Source organism: Squalius cephalus, assembly GCF_949319135.1.
Source record: "Squalius cephalus genome assembly, chromosome: 3".
Lineage (NCBI taxonomy): Eukaryota > Metazoa > Chordata > Actinopteri > Cypriniformes > Leuciscidae > Squalius > Squalius cephalus.
Window position 1 is genome coordinate 47,862,518 of NC_137124.1, and position 23,224 is coordinate 47,885,741.

The 23,224-nt window shown below is 37.4% G+C and overlaps 1 long non-coding RNA gene across 1 annotated transcript; it reads right to left on the bottom strand.

Annotated features, from left to right (window-relative positions):
- Positions 1–18,701: 18,701 nt before the first annotated feature.
- LOC307156342 lies at positions 18,702–22,959 on the bottom strand. Its single transcript, XR_013820693.1, has 5 exons — positions 22,170–22,959; positions 21,913–21,940; positions 21,506–21,752; positions 20,944–21,105; positions 18,702–19,152 (listed from the first exon to the last, which is right to left on the bottom strand). It is a non-coding gene; the product is annotated as an uncharacterized lncRNA (long non-coding RNA).
- Positions 22,960–23,224: the final 265 nt, after the last annotated feature.

Sequence of the window (23,224 nt, forward strand, 5' to 3'; positions counted from 1 at the left end):
TAAGGAGAGACAGCAAAGTTTGATTTTTAAACCTCTCGCATGCACCATTACCTTGAGGATGGTAAGAGGTGGTTCGGGACTGTTTACATCCATACAACTGGCACAGTTGTTCCATTACTGCTGACTGAAAGCCCCCCCCCCCCCCCCCCCCCCATGATCAGAGAGGATCCTTTCTGGGCACCCCACCACCTGGATCACGGCACTGTACAGGGCTTTGGCTGTAGTGGTCGCAGACTGGTCCTTCGTTGGTTCTGCAAAGGCATACTTGGAGAAGAGATCAATCATGACTAAGATGTAAGGGAAATGGTCCCCGGGTCTTCCCAGTGACAGGTAATCTATTCCCAATACCTCAAAGGGGTAGGACGTGGAAATAGGTGCCAGGGGAGCTTTTACCTCAGGTCCAGGCTTCTGCCGGAGACAACAAGGACAGGTCGCTGTCCAGGTCTGCACGCTCTTCAGCATGCTGGGCCAATAGAACCGTCTCCTCAAAACTGACCAGACCTTCTCTGCTCCTTGATGGCCCAAGCTTTCGTGATATTGTTGCCATAGCTCTCGTGTTTCCTGCTCCGGGACCAACACTTGCCAGTATATCTCACCAGTCCTTGGGTCGGTGCATCGGCGTTGCATTTGATTGTCATGAATTACAATACGTTGCCACTCACACAGAAATCGCTTTACCTGTTGAGGAGCGGCTTTTCGTTCATGCGGTGGTGGGAGCGTGTTTGCAGCATTCCAGGTCCACAGAAGCTGCAGCCCTGGGTCCTGAAATTGGCAGTTATACCATCGGTCCAGAGTCTGATGAATGTCCTCTACAGGACGGGCCGAATCAGCTGGTTCAGCCACCACCCTTACCACAGCGTCGACACACTCACCTGGCAACCTGGAAAGGGCATCAGCATTTTTATTAGTTCTACGAGGGCGAAACTTGATGGTATACTGGTAGTTGGCCAGCTGGTTCACCCAACGTTGCTCCACAGCTCCCAGGTTGGCAGTGGCTAGATGTACAAGCGGCCTGTTGTCTGTAAAAACGTTGGTGGTGGCCCCCCACAAATACTCCTTATACTTCTCTGTTATGGCCCATTTCAGAGCCAAAAGTTCAAGTTTGAATGAGCTGTAATTTTGGTCATTTCTTTCTGTGGGGTGCAGACTCTGACTGGCAAAAGCTATGACTCTCTCTTGTCCATCCTGTTCTTGGGCCAATACTGCTCCCAAGCCCTCCAGGCTGGCATCAGTAAACAATCGGAAGGGTAGAGAGAAGTCAGCGTATGCAAGGACTGGGGCACATACCAAGGTTTTTTTTAGCCTGGCAAAGGAGTCCTGGCAAGTTTCAGTCCAATTCACCTGGGTTTTTCCCTGTTGAGAAGTGGCCGTTCCCTTCAGCAAGGCATGAAGAGGGGCAGCAAGTTGTGAAAAGCCACAAATAGATCTCCTATAACACACCGCAAAGCCCAGAAAGGAACGCACCTGTTTGATGGTTTGCGGGACATTCCCCCACCACAGCTGTCTTCTGAGGGTCAGTCGCTACTCCTTGGTTGCTAATGACATGGCCCAGGTAGGTTACCTGTTGCTGAAACAACTTGCACTTCCTTGGTTGCAACGTCAGGCCATGATCATGCAACTTCCGAAACACCTGTTCTAAGTGGTGAAGATGGCCGTCAAAATCAGGGGAGAACACGACCCCATCATCTAAATAAATGAACAAAAAGTCATGCACCATGGACCCCAAGCACCTCTGCATGAGCCTCTGGAAGGTTGCTGGTGCGTTGCACAGGCCAAAAGGCATGCGGTCAAATTCATAGCGGCCCATCGGGGTGGTGAATGCGTTCTTCTGGATGTCTTGGGGGTCCATTTCAACTTGCCAGTATCCACTAGCAAGGTCGAGTGTGGAATACCATTGGGCCCTCTTCAGCCCGGTGAGGGGCTCTTCAATGCGAGGTAGTGGATATGCATCCTTGTGTGTAACTGCATTCAGCTTACGATAGTCCACACAGAACCTCCAACTGCCATCTTTCTTTTTAACCAGGACTACCGGTGCTGCCCATGGACTGGAGCTTTCACGGACCACCCCACTGTCTAGCATGCCCTGTAGAAGGGTCCTCAGTTCCGGATAAAGAGTCGGGGGGACGGGACGGTAGCGCTCTCGACAGGGCGGAGCAGCACCCGTGGGTATCTGATGCTGTACTGCATTGGTTCTGCCAAAGTCATCATCATGCAAGGCGAACACGCTGTTCCACTTCTTTAAAGCTACACTGTGTAACTTTTTTAGTTGATTCTTAGCAAAAAACACTTAGTTCTTTCAAAAATATATGTGCTCATTAATGTATATTTACTTCTTTCAAGTAATAAAGTATTCTCTTAAGTTTATAATCTGCCATTGAAAGTACATACGGGTGAGGGGTTCGAATGCGGGTTGCCATGTTGCCCCTCCATCTTGAAACTACATTAGCCAAAGAGGGACATGCCTGTAAATTCAAGCTTCGCCTTTTGCGTTTTTCACTCAGTGACACCGTGACAAATGCGAGGGGGAGATTACTCGCGAGCTCGCGAGTGCCGGCAGATTTGAAATATAGTGTGGTGTGTGTGTGTGTGTGTGTGTGTGCGTGCGTACTCACATTTGAAAGAGAGAATTAAAACGTCAACGCGACAGACAAATCAGCAAGACCATAGTCAATATTGGAGTAACTTTTCCCAGATGGAAAGAGCTCATGAGGAGAAAAGATTTTAAAACGGACGCCGAGGTTGCCTGCTTTCTTCTCGACAGGTAATTCAGCCTGTTGTAATTCATTTGTGTAAATTTGAAGTTTTATAGTTGCTTGTCTAACCATAGCATGGTTGTGCATAACGCCAGAACAACCTCTAGTATAACTTCATTCTCGCGTCAATGGTGAAAAAGTATTGTTTACCTTGTAACATAAATCTGTGCTGCGACGGATCACAGGTAATGAATATTTTTAAAGGCGCAATTTTTTAAGCTATATAAAAAAAGGACACTGTAAATTTTAGTTATTTTTAATTGCTTTTACTTTGTACACATTGTAACGTTAGCCTAATCAGGGTGACGTTTACCTCCTGACATCTGTCCTGTAGTTTTATTCATTTTAGACGTATTGTTTATTATTGTCATGGACGAAGTGATAACTGGAAGCCATGTTAATCTTGGAATAATACGGCCACTGTAGGAGTTAAAACGCCCTCGGAATTGAGAGGAACAGAAACTAATATTCACTGGGTAGTCATATACAATTTCACCGCTAGATGGGGGTAAAAATCACACAGTGTAGCTTTAAAAGCTGCAGAATGTGTTGGTGTTGATCTGTGTTCAGGCCAACTCCCTCAATGGCAAAGATAGGATCTGTAATAGTAGAAGGTCCAGAAGGGTTAGTCTGTAGGCAGAACTCGCATCATGTTTATTTTTCTTTATTTGGCGAAAAGCACAACACTTTGTTTTTATTATGAGCATACACAAAAAAAATACACACTAAACAGGATCGATTGATGTATAACACAAGCATATAAGATAAAAATTAATATTTTATTTTTATTTTATTTTTGCACTCATACGGAAAAAAACGAGCCTATCGCGCCGGCGCGATAGCCGACCTCAGGGGGTTAACGCATTGTGGACTGCTTTGGGGGCTCCTTCCTGAAGTTGAGCCCATACTACCATCTCAGACTCAGGGGGGATAACCACTGGTGGCTGCCGGGGCAGTCGAGCAACCCCTTGAAAGGGAATGGCGTGCCCTTCAGCTGTCACCCTCTGGCAGACGGAGAAGGCTTGTTCCCAAACTCGACCTGTTACAGGCGACACAACTTAAAAGACTTAAAAGACTTAAAAGCTGTTAACCAAGGGTGTTTACCCTTGGCCAATTCGTCCCAACAGTGTGCAATCACATTCATGCCTAGAATGGCATGGTCTGCTCCCATACACCCATCTTCAACCACCACCATTCCCTTCTGTGGAACCTGGACACCCCCAACAGCAAAATCAACAACTGCATAGCCAACATATGGTATCTGCAATCCATTAACAGCTCGTAAAGTTAACCAGGGGGAATCATGGGCACAGTTCATATCAATATCCCCAACATGTCTTTACTCACCATTGTAACTTGGGAGCCGGTACCAAGGACACAAGAGATAATTTTTCCATTAGCTTCCATCTCAACGCGTGGACATTCTCCAACAAGCTGGGACTTGGTAGTCACTCCAGCAGAGTGAGCGACCGTCCCTGCCACACTCCCCTTAGTGGCAGGGGGCTCTAAAAACCCGAAGTCGACCTGCGGCGACCACCACTACCTCCGAGGGAGGGAGGTTCGAGGATAGCCACACAGATTTCAGGACAACGCCAGACACTGGAACCACAGGATGGGTATTGCTGAGGCTAGAAGCAAGCAATCACAATGAACACTGACACCACAGATAGCAGAAGAACACGCATTCAGACCGTGTGGTAGTAAAATATAGTTACAGCCCTTCAGGCAACAATAGCGAGCGTTGAGAAAATCCAACTGCAGTACACCAGTGTTCAAGCAGAGAGGCCTGGGAACCTGGGCTTCATTTACAGAGCAGGAGTGTGCATTGAACACAATGGCAGCCGATCAACCGCCACCAAGCAAGTCCTTCGTGTATCGCATACCCTTAGTCCCTGCCCTTAAATCGAAATTGACCTCTCAGCTTTGAGAGGGGTGTGTTAGTGGGGGGGGGGGGGGGGTGGTGGTCATTTAAGTCTTTTGGTGGTCATTTAAGTTCGGACAGTGGACTGACCAGTCGCTTTTCTCTATTCGGGGATTCGTGAGAATGGGTGTTGGGGTTTTTTCCCACGGGGGACACCTGTTGTGTGAGGGGATAGGGGTGGAGCCACCACGGGGCTCTGTGCAGAGCTCACAGATGTCATTCCTGACAGATCTATGGAGTGAATGGACATGTTTCTCTGCTCCAGGAGATTTCACTAGCAACTCTTTTATGTTTCTTTAAACTCTGAGTCAGAAAATAAGATTTTTTTTTTTGTTATCCTTTATAAACGGATATGTAAAAACGTAAGGCTTTTTTTTTAACAATGGTTTTAAACTAGTTTGTGTTTTATGTAAAATGTAACCGTTTTACAAATACTTTGTGAATGACTACATTTACTTTTCTGTAAATTATTGATTTTTTTTAAAGGGGTCATATAATGCCATTTTTGTACAAGCTAATATGATTCCTTAGGGTCTAAATTAAAAGTTTGTAATATACTTTAATTAAAAATTCTCATTAGTATTGTAAGAAAACACTCATTTTACCTGGTCAAAAACAGCTCTGTTTTCAGCACGCCGTTTAAGTGCATGTGTCTTTAAATGATAATGAGCTTTGCTCACCCCGCCCCTCTGTTCTGTGTGCACACTGTTTGTAATAATAACACAATAACCATAACGCGTTGTTCATTATAAACGTGGTATTATGAATTATATTGAGAACGTCGTACATAGAAAACATGCCCTAATGTACCCTGAATGTAAAAATAGCTGCATTCATCATGAAGTGTGCAAGCGATTTGCAAAGATTAATATAAATATTAATATAAAGGTTAATAAAACGTTACACTCACTTCAGTTATTCTGGAGGTGCAGCAGGAACACGAATAGTTGGTACCGATCCTTTTTTCAGGAGCAGCTTCTTAGCAAAAACAGCTTTTTACTGACCTCGTTTGTAAAGCAGTCTGGTGTGTGAAATTATTCGCGCAAACATGAAAGCATTGACGTTGTGGGGAATATTCCATTCGAAAACAAACTCAGCCACTGCGTCTTCAGCGGTTCGGATTTAGGAACATCAATATGACTGCTGTGTTCATTATTACACCCAAGAACAGAACACCACAATCGCTTAGACGCCATTCTGCTCATAGACAGTGCTCCAGCTATCAACAATGACCGCGCCGGTCCGCGCGGGCTATGATTGACAGCTCGCTCACGAGCAAGGGTGGGTCTGTGTTGAAACGCTCCTGTCAATCAACAATCGTGGGAGGGGCGTCGATTTTGTGACGTCACAAAATCGAACGGCTTGATTTGAGACGGGGGTAAACATAAGGAGATTTAAAAAAAACACTGGATGGATTTTTATCATTTTATGATGGTTGTGTACAGGCACTGCCAACACACATTTCAGTACAATCAACTTGTAAAAGTGCATGTACCATTATATGACCCCTTTAACATCATAAAATGTCTTAACATCTTAAAATAGCACTTTTTTTTTATAACTTTTAGAGAAAATGCCATTTTAACTTATTTCATTGTTTTATACATCATTTTAAAAGTGAGTTTGAACACTTCATATGTAATGAAATTACAACTGTCTTCTTTAATAAATAAAAAACACTGATCTCACCTCTGATCATGTCTTTATTATACATTTCTTAAAAAGTTTTAATATACATCGTTTTTTGAACATACACCTTTTAGAACTACTGTGTTCAACCCATAAGGAGGCATGGCATAAGCCGGAATTCCCACGCTGTACGTACAGCCCATAAGTTGGAGGAGCTAGCGTGGGAATATTCCCACGGTCAAAAAGTGGGCAGGGCTTAGAGGGCAATAAATCACTCAAAAGTGACATAAAGTGTCCCTCTATACTCTCTCTAACCAAGTTAAGAAAAACAGCAGCGTGACCTGCAGTTAACCACCGCGTGATACGCGGGAGACTGCAAAACAAAACATAATGATCAAAGAAATGCTCCAATCAAGGAATATAAAGCAAGCACTAACTCATACATACCCTATGAAAATCAAGCATATCAAGGTGTTAGCATGCAATCATGAATGTTCCACTAAAAACACACAATAGACCCCTTTTCAGTTGGTAAACATAGTGACGTTTTTTTGTGGGTGGAGCTTAGGTGGAGGCAGAACGATCCCTCTGGCCGCTTCACTAACGTTAGTTTGCAAGTTTTATCTTTTAATTTGATCTTAATGTGGAAGGTCACTCACTGTCCAGGACCGCGATTGTTATTTGCAAAAGTTAATTTTAACGGACATCACAGATTGGCTGACCCGGCATACACGCTCATTCAATGGATGGACAATCTGACAGGATTAACGTCAATGCTACCTCCGGTTGAGTGGCCTGACTTCTACACCTACCCGATAGAGAAACCGAGGGTAAAGAGAAACTGAGGGCATATACATATTTAGATGCCTATAACTGTACTAAATGGTCACGTACAAGACTTGTGTGGTAGCCTACGATCCGCAGTTCTGCCTAGCCAGCGCCATGGCCAGACAGAAGACGACAATGTAAAGAGTGACATTACAGTGCAATTTTAATGGTGTGAATATTTTCTAGAAATAAAAATTCCAGATACAGCCTATTCATTTTTTTAACTATGTATTTGATTACACTTTCTTACCAGGTTCTTCAAAAAGTCTAGTCACAATCAATCAAAACAATGTATACAGATGATTCACAAATAATCACAATAATTTAGAAAACATTATGCGATAAAATTTCAAATTAGTGCCTGTACTCCGTCGATTCTTGCACCCAACAACACAACAAGATGACATTTAATAACAATAATAATTTAAGCTCCTTATTATGTAGCCGAATCTGTGCTGGTTTGTATTGGCCGCCTCCAGTTTTCCGCTTGTTTTGCCTCCAGCTAACGCTGTGACGTAATTGTGACGTTGGCGCAAAAGGGGTCTATAACAAAAATTAAATTTGACTAAGCAAAATAGAAACAACATAACACATTGCGATAGCCTACGTACCTAAAAGCTTTCAGTGAGCGCTCGACGCAACTCCCAGGATACGTCACCGGAACGGCTACAGCAACCACTTCATAATAGAAAGAACACATGCTATAGACACTTTAAAACACACAAAACTGCGCATAACCACCTCCTCCTCCTCCTCCTCCTCCTCCTCCTCCTCCTCCTCCTCCTCCACCTACCTCAACCATAGTGACATTGGAGACTGGAAGAGGGGCGGGTATGACAAAGCCTACTTTCTAGTGCCTCCTGTCTACGCATTTATATACACAGGCCCTAATTATACCATCTACATATTCCCATATAAGGGTAACCAAAGCTAAGGGAAAATCCCATACTACTACATTTGTATGACAGCCTGGCTAAAAAATATGTCTGTACAATTTGGAATGTTTCATTGTGTTATCACAAATAAACAATTGACTCCAGGCACAACTACACCCTACGCGGTAACACTTTATTTTACGGTGCCCTTGATACAGAGTAATTACTTAATTAGGTACTTAGTAATAGACATTGTAATAACATGTAACAAAATGTACTTAACATGTAACTAAGTTATGGAACAGCATGTACTTACAGATTGTAATTACACACATGTATGTAGCCACATTGGCTATGAATCATGGCTCATTGAATCAGAACACAAACGCACATTCCTTCTTGCTGTCCCACTCTGAACCCCCGAAGGTAAATCAGTTGTGTTGGCTCCAGTTAGTCTGCAACAAATGGACTTTTACGACATAAATTGCACCTTGGAGGATAAAAAAATCAACACATTCCCTTACCTTTGAATAGTTCTGAATTCCAAACCCCCTTTCCCCTCTCTGGACCACAGAGAGATAACGAAACTTGAAACTTTCTACACACACACACACACACACACACACACACACACACACACACACACAAACATCCTCCTATAGAAATATAGTTTTAATGTATGTAACTCAGATTTGGGTTTGACCTTCCTGTATGCATGTTTTATTAATTTGTTTGATCATATAATTATGATTTTCTAGAGGTGTGGTTTTGAAATGTATTCTTTAATCAATAGTGTTTTAGTTAGAGAAGGTTCACTAACATTCTCTGGCAATCCCTTCCCCCCTGTGTTGAACTGTGTTTTATTGCCTAATGGAATGTCCAGCAACAGAGATTTTAGGAGTGGAGCAGAGTTAGTGTTAATCTTTAACCCTACTTAAATCCTACATTTTCTATATGTATAACCATTGAAGAAATATGTAAACCTGAATGTAATTTCTCTTTTCCACGATTGTTCTTCTCTGTGATGGGTTTTTGTATTCTTGTAAACCTTAAAGGAATAATGTTTCAGATGTGCACCCTGTTGCAATCATAGATATGCCATGTGGATCTTTTTAAAAGTCCAATTTTCATTTCCATTTGTAAATGTACATCACAGTTTGGGTTAATCTTATTCCTAGATTGTTAGTAGAACTCTTAATGCTTATTTTACAGAATAAGAAGTCATTTCTATGCCGTAGCTTTTAAACATACCAAATGTGGTCTTGAATTGAACCTCCATATACCCGTAGGAAAGATATGGGTACCAAATTATGATAAAATGCATTTTACTGCAGTTATAATTGTTTAAAGTAGAAATGGCATGATCCTAAGACTGTCATAAAACATGCAAATCGAACTCCTAAGTGAGACAAAGGAAATTTCTCCCGCCTGGAATTTCGCGTTCCAATTGGCCCAAGCGCCAGGGAGGAGGGAAATTTCGGTACCCTAGAAAAGCGGAACACTCCGCGTTCCGTTCAGTTGAGTTCGGTATTTTCTTTCGTCTTGTTTGTTCCTGCTTGTTCGAACCCTCCTCATCAGGGAGACCATCAATGGCTCCCGTTTAGGGGGCTTTATATTTTATTTTATTTAAGTCTTTTAGTTTTGTTTCGTCTTCGAACTTCAGCCGACAACTTCAACTCAAAGGAAAAGACTCTTTTGAAAATCCCGCGGCGCGCGCTCCTCTTCATTGAGGACGTGCACGAGCACTGCGTCTGAGGAAATTCCTGGCTCCATGGGACCTAGGGAGTCCTCATCTCCGTTTTATTTTCTTTACTAAGTTTTATTTTCATATTCGTTACTCCCTCCACAAAGGGAACTGAACTCTGAATCATGTTTCTGGCCACTTCACGTTTCAGTGAACCTTTAAACTGCGCGCGAGTCTGCTCGCCCCGAAGACACGAGGAAACACGCCCCGCTCTTAAAGGAGCTCTTCTTCAGCAAATACAAAGAGAACCATACGCAAGTATTTTGATTTGTGATTTGATTAATCTGATTTCTTGTTGTCTCTCGAGGTTACATTGCCTGTGATTTTGCCATGCTGAGATCATCTCGGTGATCTCTCTCATCCGGAACGTTAGTTTCACTTTCTCCCTTTCATTCTCTCTCTCTCTCTCTCTCTCTCTCTCTCTCTCATTTTCGTTACTCGTTTAGTCTTGTATTTTGTTTACGTGTCCTGTATATACATATTTACTCGGGTAAACTGTAGTATTTTTTTGTATTCATTAGTTCAATGTATTAGTCCAATTATTAAATTCCATATGCCCTTGACTGACTCTGATTTAATTGCCCATGTTACTTAGTCCCTGAAATGTTCGATCTTAGCTATATGCTTTATCTTGGTACGATTTAAGTAACCTAATTTTACACAGAAAGTTGTCTTTTCAAGGCCTGGAAAAGATACTCTTTCTTGTGTTTGTAAGAAGGATAATTTTCCTTGAGAGTTAAGTTAATCTTACGTTCAATGTTTGCTGGACAAACAGATTGTTTGATAACTAAATTAATTCCATTAAAGTTATCCCATAACTTCGAGCTGAAATAAGAACTATTGATGTATTCATGACGAACCATAACACGTTATGGTAATCGTTCATATATCAATCTAGTTCAGCTGCGATAAATTAATGTAACTGTAACATACAAAAAAAAAAAAAAAAAATCATATCCATGATTAATTATTAAAATTCCCTATAGATCATTTGAGTTAATATTAATATTAATGTACAACCCATTGTTGCTACATGTAATAGGCAGCTACTGTTACACATGTGTAACAAGCCAAGTTGGATAAGGTTTATAGATACACATGAAGTACACTTAAGTACATTCTTGATACACTTTATTTTACGTAGCTCATACCTGTGTAATATTATGTAATTACAATGTAATTAGGAAACTACTGCATGCATTTAAGCTGTGAACTAGTAAGTTAAATGAAACTAAGGCAGAAATGGATAAGGTATGTATACACAAAGTACACTTAAGCACATTCTTGATACACTTTATTTTACGTAGCTTATACCTGTGTAATATTATGTAATTAGGAAACTACTGCATGCATTTAAGCTGTAAACTAGTAAGTTAAATCAAACTAAGGCAGAGATGGATAAGGTATGTATATACAAAGTACACTTAAGTACATTTTTGATACACTTTATTTTACGTAGCTCATCCCTGTGTAATATTATGTAATTACAATGTAATTAGGAAACTACTGCATGCATTTAAGCTGTGAACTAGTGAGTTAAATCAAACTAAGGCAGAGATGGATAAGGTATGTATACACAAAGTACACTTAAGTACATTCTTGATACACTTTATTTTACGTAGCTTATACCTGTGTAATATTATGTAATTAGGAAACTACTGCATGCATTTAAGCTGTAAACTAGTAAGTTAAATCAAACTAAGGCAGAAATGGATAAGGTATACACAAAGTACACTTCAGTACATTCTTGATACACTTTATTTTACGTAGCTTATACCTGTGTAATATTATGTAATTAGGAAACTACTGCATGCATTTAAGCTGTAAACTAGTAAGTTAAATCAAACTAAGGCAGAGATGGATAAGGTATGTATACACAAAGTACACTTCAGTACATTCTTGATACACTTTATTTTACGTAGCTTATACCTGTGTAATATTATGTAATTAGGAAACTACTGCATGCATTTAAGCTGTGAACTAGTAAGTTAAATCAAACTAAGGCAGAGATGGATAAGGTATGTATATACAAAGTACACTTAAGTACATTCTTGATACACTTTATTTTACGTAGCTCATCCCTGTGTAATATTATGTAATTACAATGTAATTAGGAAACTACTGCATGCATTTAAGCTGTGAACTAGTGAGTTAAATCAAACTAAGGCAGAGATGGATAAGGTATGTATACACAAAGTACACTTAAGTACATTCTTGATACACTTTATTTTACGTAGCTTATACCTGTGTAATATTATGTAATTAGGAAACTACTGCATGCATTTAAGCTGTAAACTAGTAAGTTAAATCAAACTAAGGCAGAAATGGATAAGGTATACACAAAGTACACTTCAGTACATTCTTGATACACTTTATTTTACGTAGCTTATACCTGTGTAATATTATGTAATTAGGAAACTACTGCATGCATTTAAGCTGTGAACTAGTAAGTTAAATCAAACTAAGGCAGAGATGGATAAGGTATGTATACACAAAGTACACTTAAGTACATTCTTGATACACTTTATTTTACGTAGCTTATACCTGTGTAATATTATGTAATTACAATGTAATTAGGAAACTACTGCATGCATTTAAGCTGTGAACTAGTGAGTTAAATCAAACTAAGGCAGAGATGGATAAGGTATGTATACACAAAGTACACTTAAGTACAATCTTGATACACTTTATTTTATGTAGCTCATCCCTGTGTAATATTATGTAATTACAATGTAATTAGGAAACTACTGCATGCGTTTAAGCTGTGAACTAGTGAATTAAATCAAACTAAGGCAGAGATGGATAAGGTATGTATACACAAAGTACACTTAAGTACATTCTTGATACACTTTATTTTACGTAGCTTATACCTGTGTAATATTATGTAATTACAATGTAATTAGGAAACTACTGCATTCATTTAAGCTGTGAACTAGTGAGTTAAATCAAACTAAGGCAGAGATGGATAAGGTATGTATACACAAAGTACACTTAAGTACAATCTTGATACACTTTATTTTATGTAGCTCATCCCTGTGTAATATTATGTAATTACAATGTAATTAGGAAACTACTGCATGCGTTTAAGCTGTGAACTAGTGAATTAAATCAAACTAAGGCAGAGATGGATAAGGTATGTATACACAAAGTACACTTAAGTACATTCTTGATACACTTTATTTTACGTAGCTTATACCTGTGTAATATTATGTAATTACAATGTAATTAGGAAACTACTGCATTCATTTAAGCTGTGAACTAGTGAGTTAAATCAAACTAAGGCAGAGATGGATAAGGTATGTATACACAAAGTACACTTAAGTACATTCTTGATACACTTTATTTTATGTATCTTATACCTGTGTAATATTTTGTAATTGCAATGTAATTAGGAAGCTAATGCATGTATTTAAGCTATGAACTAGTGGGTTAATTCAGATGGATAACATATGTAGATACACAGGAAGTGCACTTAAGTACAATCTTGATACACTTTATTTTATGTTACATACAAGTAATGCTACAGAACATACACATTTACCATGTGTAACTGCAGACCTTAGTAGCCTAACATATTTAAGTACTTGTTGTTACATTGTGTTATACTAAGTACTTTCTTACATAATTACAGTGTACCAAGTCCGTAACACGTATGTAACAGACTCGGCTTGTTACACATGTGTAACAGTAGCTGCCTATTACATGTGCGTAATTACAATCTGTAAGTATAGGCTGTTCCATAACTTAGTTACATGTTAAGTACATTTTCTTACATGTTATTACAAAGTATATTACTAAGTAATTAATTAAGTAATTACTCTGTATCAAGGGCACCGTAAAATAAAGTGTTACCCATACGGGCCCAGGGGTCAGAAAGTAAAAGTCCTGCCATTATGTTTATTCCACCCATGATTTCATAATTAGTTCTATCTCCTAGCTAAAAAACGGTGCTAATTAGCAAATCCAGGTGATTGGAACAAAATACTGAGGAGGACTTTTACTTTCTGAACCAGGGGCCATGTGTATAAAGACTCTTGCTTAGAAGTTTTTAAGCTAAATTAGAAATTTTCTGAGAGGATTCTTAGAAGCTTTAAGAATATGGGCTCTTATTCTGCCCTCTAGTGGCATATCGCAATTAATTCAAACCTTAACAAAGAGATGGACAGTGTTGTTAATCAAACTAATAAAGTATACCAAACACAGTAAAAATCAAACTAATTAAGTATACTATGTACAAAACAATCTGATGAGCCCAGAATATAAACTCAACTCGTTTAATTACATGTTAAGCATTGCCGAATACACTCAAATGAGATCGACTCAGAAAAGACGTCAATATATGCACGCGTCACCTGTATATCTTCTTTGTTGCATGCGCAAATTATGATCACTAATACAAAATAAAACATTTTATCCACAAAAATGTCTCTATTTGTATAAATTGCACATTTGTTGAATTCTGAATTATGCACACATAAGTTGAAAGCAATTTGTTTGTGGATTGTAAAACATATCTGCAACATTTATCAAGTTCACGGATAATTGTGCATGCATTTATTAATCATTATGATACTAAAATCATAATAAAGTATACTACAAAAAATCAGATGAGTCCAGAATATGAACACAACGCGTTTAATTTCACGTTAATTAATTATGTCAAAATAACAAGATATTTATGTCGAAATAACGAGATATTATGTCGAAATAATGAGATATGTTGAAGTAACGACTTATTATGTTGAAATAACGAGATATTATGTCAAAATAACGACTTGTGTCGAAATAACGAGATATTATGTCGAAGTAACGAGATATTATGACGAAATAACGAATGTCGAAATAACGAGATATTATGACGAAATAACGACTAATTATGTCGAAATAACAACTTATGTCAAAATAACGACTTAATGCCTCGAAATAACAAGATACGTTTTTTTTTTATTTTTTTTTTTTAAACATGCGGTTCAGGGCTTCTGTAGTACGCTTCAGTTGATTGAGGAAGATTATCGTCAAAAAACAAAAAAATCTATATTTTTTTAAGTCACACAAAATTATGAGTAGCCTAACTCATAAGGGTAACAAACTAATAATAATTAAAATTACTGTGTTCTGATGGCCTGTTGAAACAAACTTTCCCTGCATATCAATGTCCTTACTTATAGATTATAAGTGTGTTCCAAAGCATATGTTGAAAAGAGTATGGCAGATGTCCCCGGATGGTCTACTCTTTCCGGTGGATTTTCGAGGTGTGGATCCATGCTCACTATAACAGCAAATATTGCCCACAACCCTTTGCGCTTTGGAGAAGGATCCAGTTTAGAACTACAAACATGAATAAGTGTTTACTCGTGTTCATGTACAAGTGTTCAGAAAACTACAAAACTTGGCAGATGTGCACAACTGACGGTGAGAGGTTTAGATAAAGGGTTTTGAGTGACTAATAATCAACATTTAAGCTGATAAAAAAAATATTTATGTAATGTTATCCATGTTATATTTCACCTGCAACAACAACGTGAACTTTTATAAAGATCCGTTTGGCCATTAACTTTTAAATGCATCATTATGCATGAATATGAGGAGAGTCTCTGCATGAAAGACCCGTGACTTGCAGATCAATGTGCTACTGCATTTCTCTTTGATACAGTAGGAAATTAAATTAAATTAAATATGGAGGATTTTATCTGATTGGTCTGATTTATCTGAAAGATGATTGACAGGTCAGTTTACATTACATGACAGAATACATGTAACTACACGACAGAGAGCATCCGTTAAAGACCCTATTTTATGACGTGATAGTATGTTCCAAAACTTGTCTACTCTTCTGCTATACACATAGTTGGAAATCATGGGGAGTTGGGGGGTCAGGTCCCCCATCTGAGGCCCCCCTCTCAGTTTGACTCTCACAATCATAATTGCTCAGTGACATACAGTCATGTCCATTTTACCCATAAACCCCTGCTGATAAGCTCCGCCCCACCACACCCTCTTTGAGCTGCTATCTGACAGCCGATCAAAAAGCCTCAGAAAATGTTGATTTCACGCAGTTTGGAGCACAATTAAAAGCTGAGTTGATACCCGCCGACCGCCGTGGGTGTCTGTCTCTGCCACACCACTGCATTCATTGTGCCGACGGCATGAGCTCACAGCCGTCCAATCAGGCGAAACTGAGCATGAGTGACAAGCGGAATGAGTGAGTCTGTTGGATAGCTTTGATTGCAGAGTGCGTGAGGTGACGGCTCTGTTGAGAGAGCACATCTATTGATGTGTCTGTGTTTCTGAGGAGTTAGTTGCTGAAGAGTCACAACCTGAGAGCTCTGAAAATCACAAAGTGACAAATTCAGTCCAGTTTTTTATTTGTTAGTTATCCTTATCTATCTGCACGTTACACATGCAAGCATAATTCAGTGCATTTGTTTATTTTATTTTATGTTTTGCACTCTACTCATACCATGCACTTTCTGATTTCCTTTTTTGTGTATTTCTGTATATTCCTGCATATTTTAATATACTTGCTATGGGCCTATTCTATATGTCTATGTATATTCTGTATACCCTACCCTTTTAAGCTTAAATACTTAAAAAAAGACCTAAACTTCATCAGTAATGTGCATTGTGCTCACTACTGAATTCACTATGGATATATGAATGAATGTCATCAGCTGATAAGATTGCCTATATTCTGTCTGTGTCTGATTCTTAAACTTCCCAAATCTTGACTAGAAAGTTCATGACTGCTTCTTAACACACTTAGCCTAATTACACTTATAAAAAGTGAACTTAAATGTCAAATTAACCCCTTCCACTCTGGGGCATATATTGGATTTCGGTCTGAATTTGACATACAGTATAAGTTTAAATGTTCAGATTGTTCACCCTACAAACATACAGTGAAAGAAATTCAAAATAACAAAATCAGATTGTAATTGTAACCCACAGCTACCCGTTTAGGGCATAATAACTTGGGTACATGTGATCTATTTATGTCTAGGACCAGATTACAGAAGGTGGCAGGTGGGTTCGACTCACTGTATAGGGAATTTAACAGAAAATAAAGAAAGAAATTAAGCAACTCAGATGCAAAAGGTAACTGTTGAATACTAGGAAATTAAATGTATTATTATTTTAAATTAAATTAATTGAATCTTTTGACAAATAAAATAATATGAATTAATAAAATATTAATTTATTAGCCAAATAAAACAGCAATAATAAACAGTAATTCAGTTCACAATTGACACCTCAGTTCAATTTAGAATTTTAGATTTCAAAATCTGTATATAAGATTCAAAACCAGATTTCATAGTTCAAAATCAGTGTCCAGAGTAAAAAAAAAAAAAGAATCAGATTCAATGTCCAGACTCCAGATGTCACTGAATTTTAGTTCTGTTTCAGTTCAATAGGAAAAATCCAACGAGTGATCCAGGGAAATCCAGAAAAAAAAAAAAAAAAAAAAAAAAAATTGCACAGTTCAAGGTTGAGTATGTTTTGTCCTACCAGTTCAGCAAAATGATTGTTCTTTTTACTTCCAGGTACGTTCAAGTAGATGATTGGCTCGCCATGTCCAAACCACAGACAGAGCATCCACGGCAGGGACAGAGAGGGATTCAATAGGCAATGACTCAGATGAAGTAAGAAATAAAATAAAAACAAGAAAAAAATAAAAATAAATAACAGCCTTGCAGAAACAAAGCCAAAAATAATCATTATTCAGCTGTTCAGTAAACTGTTTAAATTAGATAAATTGCCTGTTTCGTCACTCAATTTCCTATGCACTTAAGGTACATGCTACTCAACCACGTTCACTTTTAGTACATTGAAACCTATGCACACAGCCAGCAAAGCTAGTGTCACATGTAACACATTTCTTCATAAATAAAATAACTACTTCAACAAATATACATATTCTGAACAATTAAACATTATTTAGGCCTACAGATTTCACGAAATTTCTGTCATTTCTGTCACATTACATTTCAATTATACCATGGGCTGTTTAAATACTCGATTCTGATTGGCTGGAAGGTCCCATACAGAAATGTAATATATGTCAATATATGTAAATTACATATATAATGTTAGTGCCCATGTATGTCTGCTGCATATATGAGAATATATGCAAAATTCATATATGTAAAACACATATACATATATGAAACATATATTTCAAAATATATCAAAAATGGCCGTTTTCATGTAAGTGCCATATATTTTCCCGTATATGCACATAAATGTGAAATATATGTAAGACGCATATATGTATACACGCATATATGGCGCATATATGTATACACGCATATATGGCGCATATATGTATACACGCATATATGACGCATATGGCGCATATATGTATACACGCATATATGGCGCATATATGTATACACGCATATATGACGCATATATGTATACACGCATATATGACGCATATATTTATACATGCATATATGTACTTATTTCTATAGTACATACTTTCACATGTATTAGGGATACAAACCTTATATCTGAATGCCTTGAAATTAAATGCCTATAGTTGGAGATTGTCTATTGTGTGAATACCAAATATAGTATTTTAATACAATAATGCAGTGTTTTCTTTGTCATTTTTGACAAATACATCCACAAAGTACCATAACCATATGCCACAGCTTTAAAAATGCATCAGTATCACATGCATGTACACTGTAAAACTTTTCACTGTAAATTTACAGTTAAATACTGGCAGCTGGGTTGCTATCCACATACTGTATTTTTACAACACTACTACAGTAAACAGCATTTACAGTACTCCACTGTAATTACCAAATACAGCATATACCACATTTTACATTAAACTTGTCGACAGCAATAAATTGTATTTTTACAGGGAATACTGCTTTTATTATTACATAATTAAAATATTATACTTTAAGGTTTCATAAGAGTAGTCACACTAGGAAAAAGAAAACATTTTCTGGGTTTTAAAACATTTATTTAGTTAAATTGCCTTCTGTGAACATGTTGGCTGAATTACTTTTTAAACATAAAATGCAATTTTAACACTTAAACAGGTAACAGTTAGCACTTAATTAAAGGAATAGTTCACCCAAAAATTTAAATTAGCACATGATTTACTCACCCTCAAGTCATCCTAGGTGTATATGACATTATTCTTTCAGACGAATACAATCAGAGTTCTATTAAAAAATGTCCTGGCTCTTCCAAGCTTTATAACGACCATAGTCCATAAAAGTGCAAACGAAATCCCATTCAAAGTCTGCAAGGTTTCGCAGAAGTGAGGACACCTGTAGGCTTACAGTGGTGTTCTTGTTTTGCACAACTTGGCCAGTTTTCTTTGAAGTTACTTGTCCTTTCTTTGTTTTTGATCCACGTTCAGGATTGATGTCAAGAAAGCGTCTAAAAGGCAGAAAAAAACAACAATTAAATATTATTAACTGAGTGTATATATTTTGACAAAGAGAGACAGCACAAAAGCGGTCTAAAACTGAACAACATGAAAAAAATAAAATAAATGCAATGTTGGATGTTGTGAAAAAAAAAATGCAATGTTGGATGTTGTGATCAATAACTGATATTTTTTCTGCCCTGGTAAAATACATCAACTCAATGTGTCTGTTTACATGCACACTGTCAACTAACTAAATTTTTGGAAGTGGGGTTGCCAGATTTAAAGTTTTATTCTACAACTTTTGTCTACTCATCACCCAGCTCATTAACAATATCATGCCCTCATCCGGTGCCATCAGAGTATCAGTGGAAAGGCAGTCTTTAGACTCTCCGTTTATATAGAGCACACACTGCCAGAATCCAGCCCAAACCTTTGTGACAGAAATAATTTAACTTAATTGCAAGCCTTGCAAGTTTATTGCATATATGACAACATGATTTACCAGACTAAATGCATGTTTGCACCCAAAAATTTTAATTCTGTCATTATTACTCACCCTCAAGACTTTTGTTCATCTTCGGGACACAAATGAAGATATTTTTGATGAAATCTGATAGTTTTGTCCTTCCATTGATATCAATATCATTGCAACTGTAAAAGCCCAGAAAAGTGGTAAAAACATTGGTAAATATATAGCTACAGTGGTTCAACCTAAATATTATGAAGCAGGGTTTCTGCACATTTTTTAAAGTCAAATTTAAGGCTTTTTAAGACCTTTTTAAGACCCGAAGAAATCAAAATTAATACCATGCATTAGGGGTGAGCAATATTGACAAAATATGTCTCGATCGATATTTTCAAAGTTTTCTTGATAATAATTAGATAACATTTTACGGATTGTGTTTCTGTGCTTGGTGCCATGGCTTGTTTAGGCCTGTTGACAGCTGACTGACAAAGATATTCATATTCTATGCAGTGGTCAGTTTACAGCAGTGACAGAAATTAACATTTTTTATTAAGGGGTAATATATTTGCCACCTTAAATTGATTTCAAGGGGCATTTTCACCTATATACGGACATTTGTAGATGTTTCAACAAGATATCTTTCACATCTACTGCAGTCAGATTCACCCGTGTTCACTCTGAAGGAATCACTCACATGGCTGGGCACTTGTATGACACATCAAGGATGTTAAGAGGCTAAAAGCAGGTTTAAAAATTGAAGTCAACAGGGTGCAAATTTTAAAAAGAGGATAACACGGTGTAGGCAACACCGATTTTTGTCGTTGTTCTCTGTATTGACAGCACTCCAAATTTACAAAAAAATTAGCTCAATGTTAAAATTGACCGGAGTTCTCCTTTAAGGTTGCACTAGTTACATGGATTATTTAAACAATGTTTTTACTAGCTTTCTGGGCCTTAAAAGTTGCAAAGACGTTGCTGTCTATGGGTGGTTCAGAAACCTCTCAGATTTCATCAAAAATATCTCAATTTGTGTTCTGAAGATGAACGAAGGTCTTACAGGTTTGGAACGACATGAGGGCGAGTAATTAATGACAGAATTTTCACTAATCCTTCAACTGAAAACAACTTGCACCGATATATCTTAAAATATATGACTGCCACTGTTTTATCTCAAGATGCACACCAGTAATGTTTTTTTTTTTTTTAATGATAGGTTAGTCAAGGTTAGTGACACAATTCAGTCTAATATATATATATATATATATATATATATATATATATATATATATATATATATATATATATATGAATGGCAAATATGCCAATGACTAACCTCTGACCAAACTCAAGGTGCTGCCTCTTCCTGGTACTGCAAGCTGAAGTTATAGGAGGAGGCAAACAGCGCTGCCAGGCCAGTGATGAAGAGGCTGTGATCCTTCACACACACCTTGACCTTCCAAACTTAATATCCAGCACTGGTTGCTTAGAGATTGACCTGTAATGGAATAAAAAAGAAAATAAAAAAAAAGAATAAATAAATAATATTAATAATTAAAATAACTACTGTGGGTTCCACTGTGGTTCGATGTAGTTGTCTATTCATAGTTCTATGAATTAAATTTTTCAACTAAAAATTAAAATTGGTTAGAATGCTAAAATGCACTGGCATATAATTTTGTTTGTTTTAAGCATAAACTCACTTAATTTTGACTTATTCTTTCAGAAAACAAGACAATTTTTACGTGTCTAATAAATGCTTCTTCATGTAAGAATTGTAGATATCTGGACTGGAAACAAAATAAAAACACTAATTAAGAAAAACATATTTTGCAGTAGGGTGAGTAAATGATGGCTTTTCATTTTAGGTTTCATCTACCCCTTTAATGTTTACATACCAGGAAATAAGTCGTGGACTTTCTGGCAAATGTAGATTGCTGGACATCAGCGATGCAAATTTCTGAAACAATTTTTAAAAAGGACAGCACAACCTTGATCAACAGAACCCAAAACATAAAACATATTACAAATTAATGAGATTTGCTGAATAATCTCTACTTATCTGCTTGAAGGATAACACCGTCTAACTTCTTTGAATTAGGGAGTAGTTGTAGGACCATGGGATGGCAATCAGGAACAGGCCTACTACATTTGAAAACAGCATTAGGAACATGGATTTTCATGTGCTAGCAAAATTCTGACAACGATTCAAAAGCACGATCACAGAACTGACAGAATTAGACAGCATTTTTTTTTTTTTTTTACAACATAGACTATAACTGTAACACTACTTAAAAGCACTTACATTAACAATGGCCATCAGATTACAAAGCCTAAAACGAAAAAAATTTCAAATGCACGTCATGCAAATAGCATGGTAAAGGTTGTCTATTATATGAAATGTCGAAGTTAACGTTACTTGGTAAACAGGTGGAACAGAGTCAGTGAATTGCTTGCGCGGCCACGGTAGTAAACCGCGTTCGCAAAATCAAACCAAATACGTGAAAACAATGTAGAAATGCGAACGCAAAAAAAAAAAAAAAAACTTATATATTGGCTTACCGTATCACTCAGTTGAACAATTCTCCATCTTCTCAAACTCTAAATCCCACTTATCGTCACGCGCAGGTTAGATTATTCAATGACAAATTCTTCCATCCGTCTTCAGGTAGCTGCTACCGTTAACGTCGTCCATTTTCTGCTGCGTCACAGGCAACTAATGTTTGAAACACGAACCGAACCGAACCGAACCTCAAAAAAGCTTTAAAATTGCTCACAGATTCGCAGACATTGTTTATCTTGATAACAGGAATGATTATTTGTTCAGTTGAATCCCGCTGACAAAACGAGTTTGCCTGTTGTAGCTGCCTAACGTTACTGTCTGCTCGCATGACGCGTCACATTTGAACTGAATTGAGCGCGAAAGAAATCAATCCCACAATGCAATGCCTTTTCAGTCAGTATGATGGTAACGAATTTATCAGGACGAAAACATAAATGTGCTGTATATTTACAGCTGTTCTGTAAAAGATACAGCTTAATACTGTATTATGGAAATACAGTAGCCTACAATTCTGTAAGAAATTCGTTGTAAATTTACAGTAAAGGGTTACAGTGTATGTTTACATACATTTATTAAATATGTTGAAAACAAATATGTATGTCACATATTTATAATTAATGTTGTCCATATATGCGAGAAACCAATACTATACTGTAATATATGCAGATATATGGTATCATATATGGATGAACTCAAATATTTTCTTCACATGTTTGGACACATACATGTTCATATATGCTGCAGGCATATATTGTGTTCTCAGATAAGTCAAATATATGTATAGATATATGTTGCAGTCATATATTGTGTTCTCAGATAAGTCAAATATATGTATAGATATATGTTGCAGTCATATATTGTGTTCTCAGATAAGTCAAATATATGTATAGATATATGTTGCAGGCATATATTGTGTTCTCAGATAAGTGAAATATATGTATAGATATATGTTGCAGTCATATATTGTGTTCTCAGATAAGTCGAATATATGTATAGATATATGTTGCAGTCATATATTGTGTTCTCAGATAAGTCAAATATATGTAGAGATATA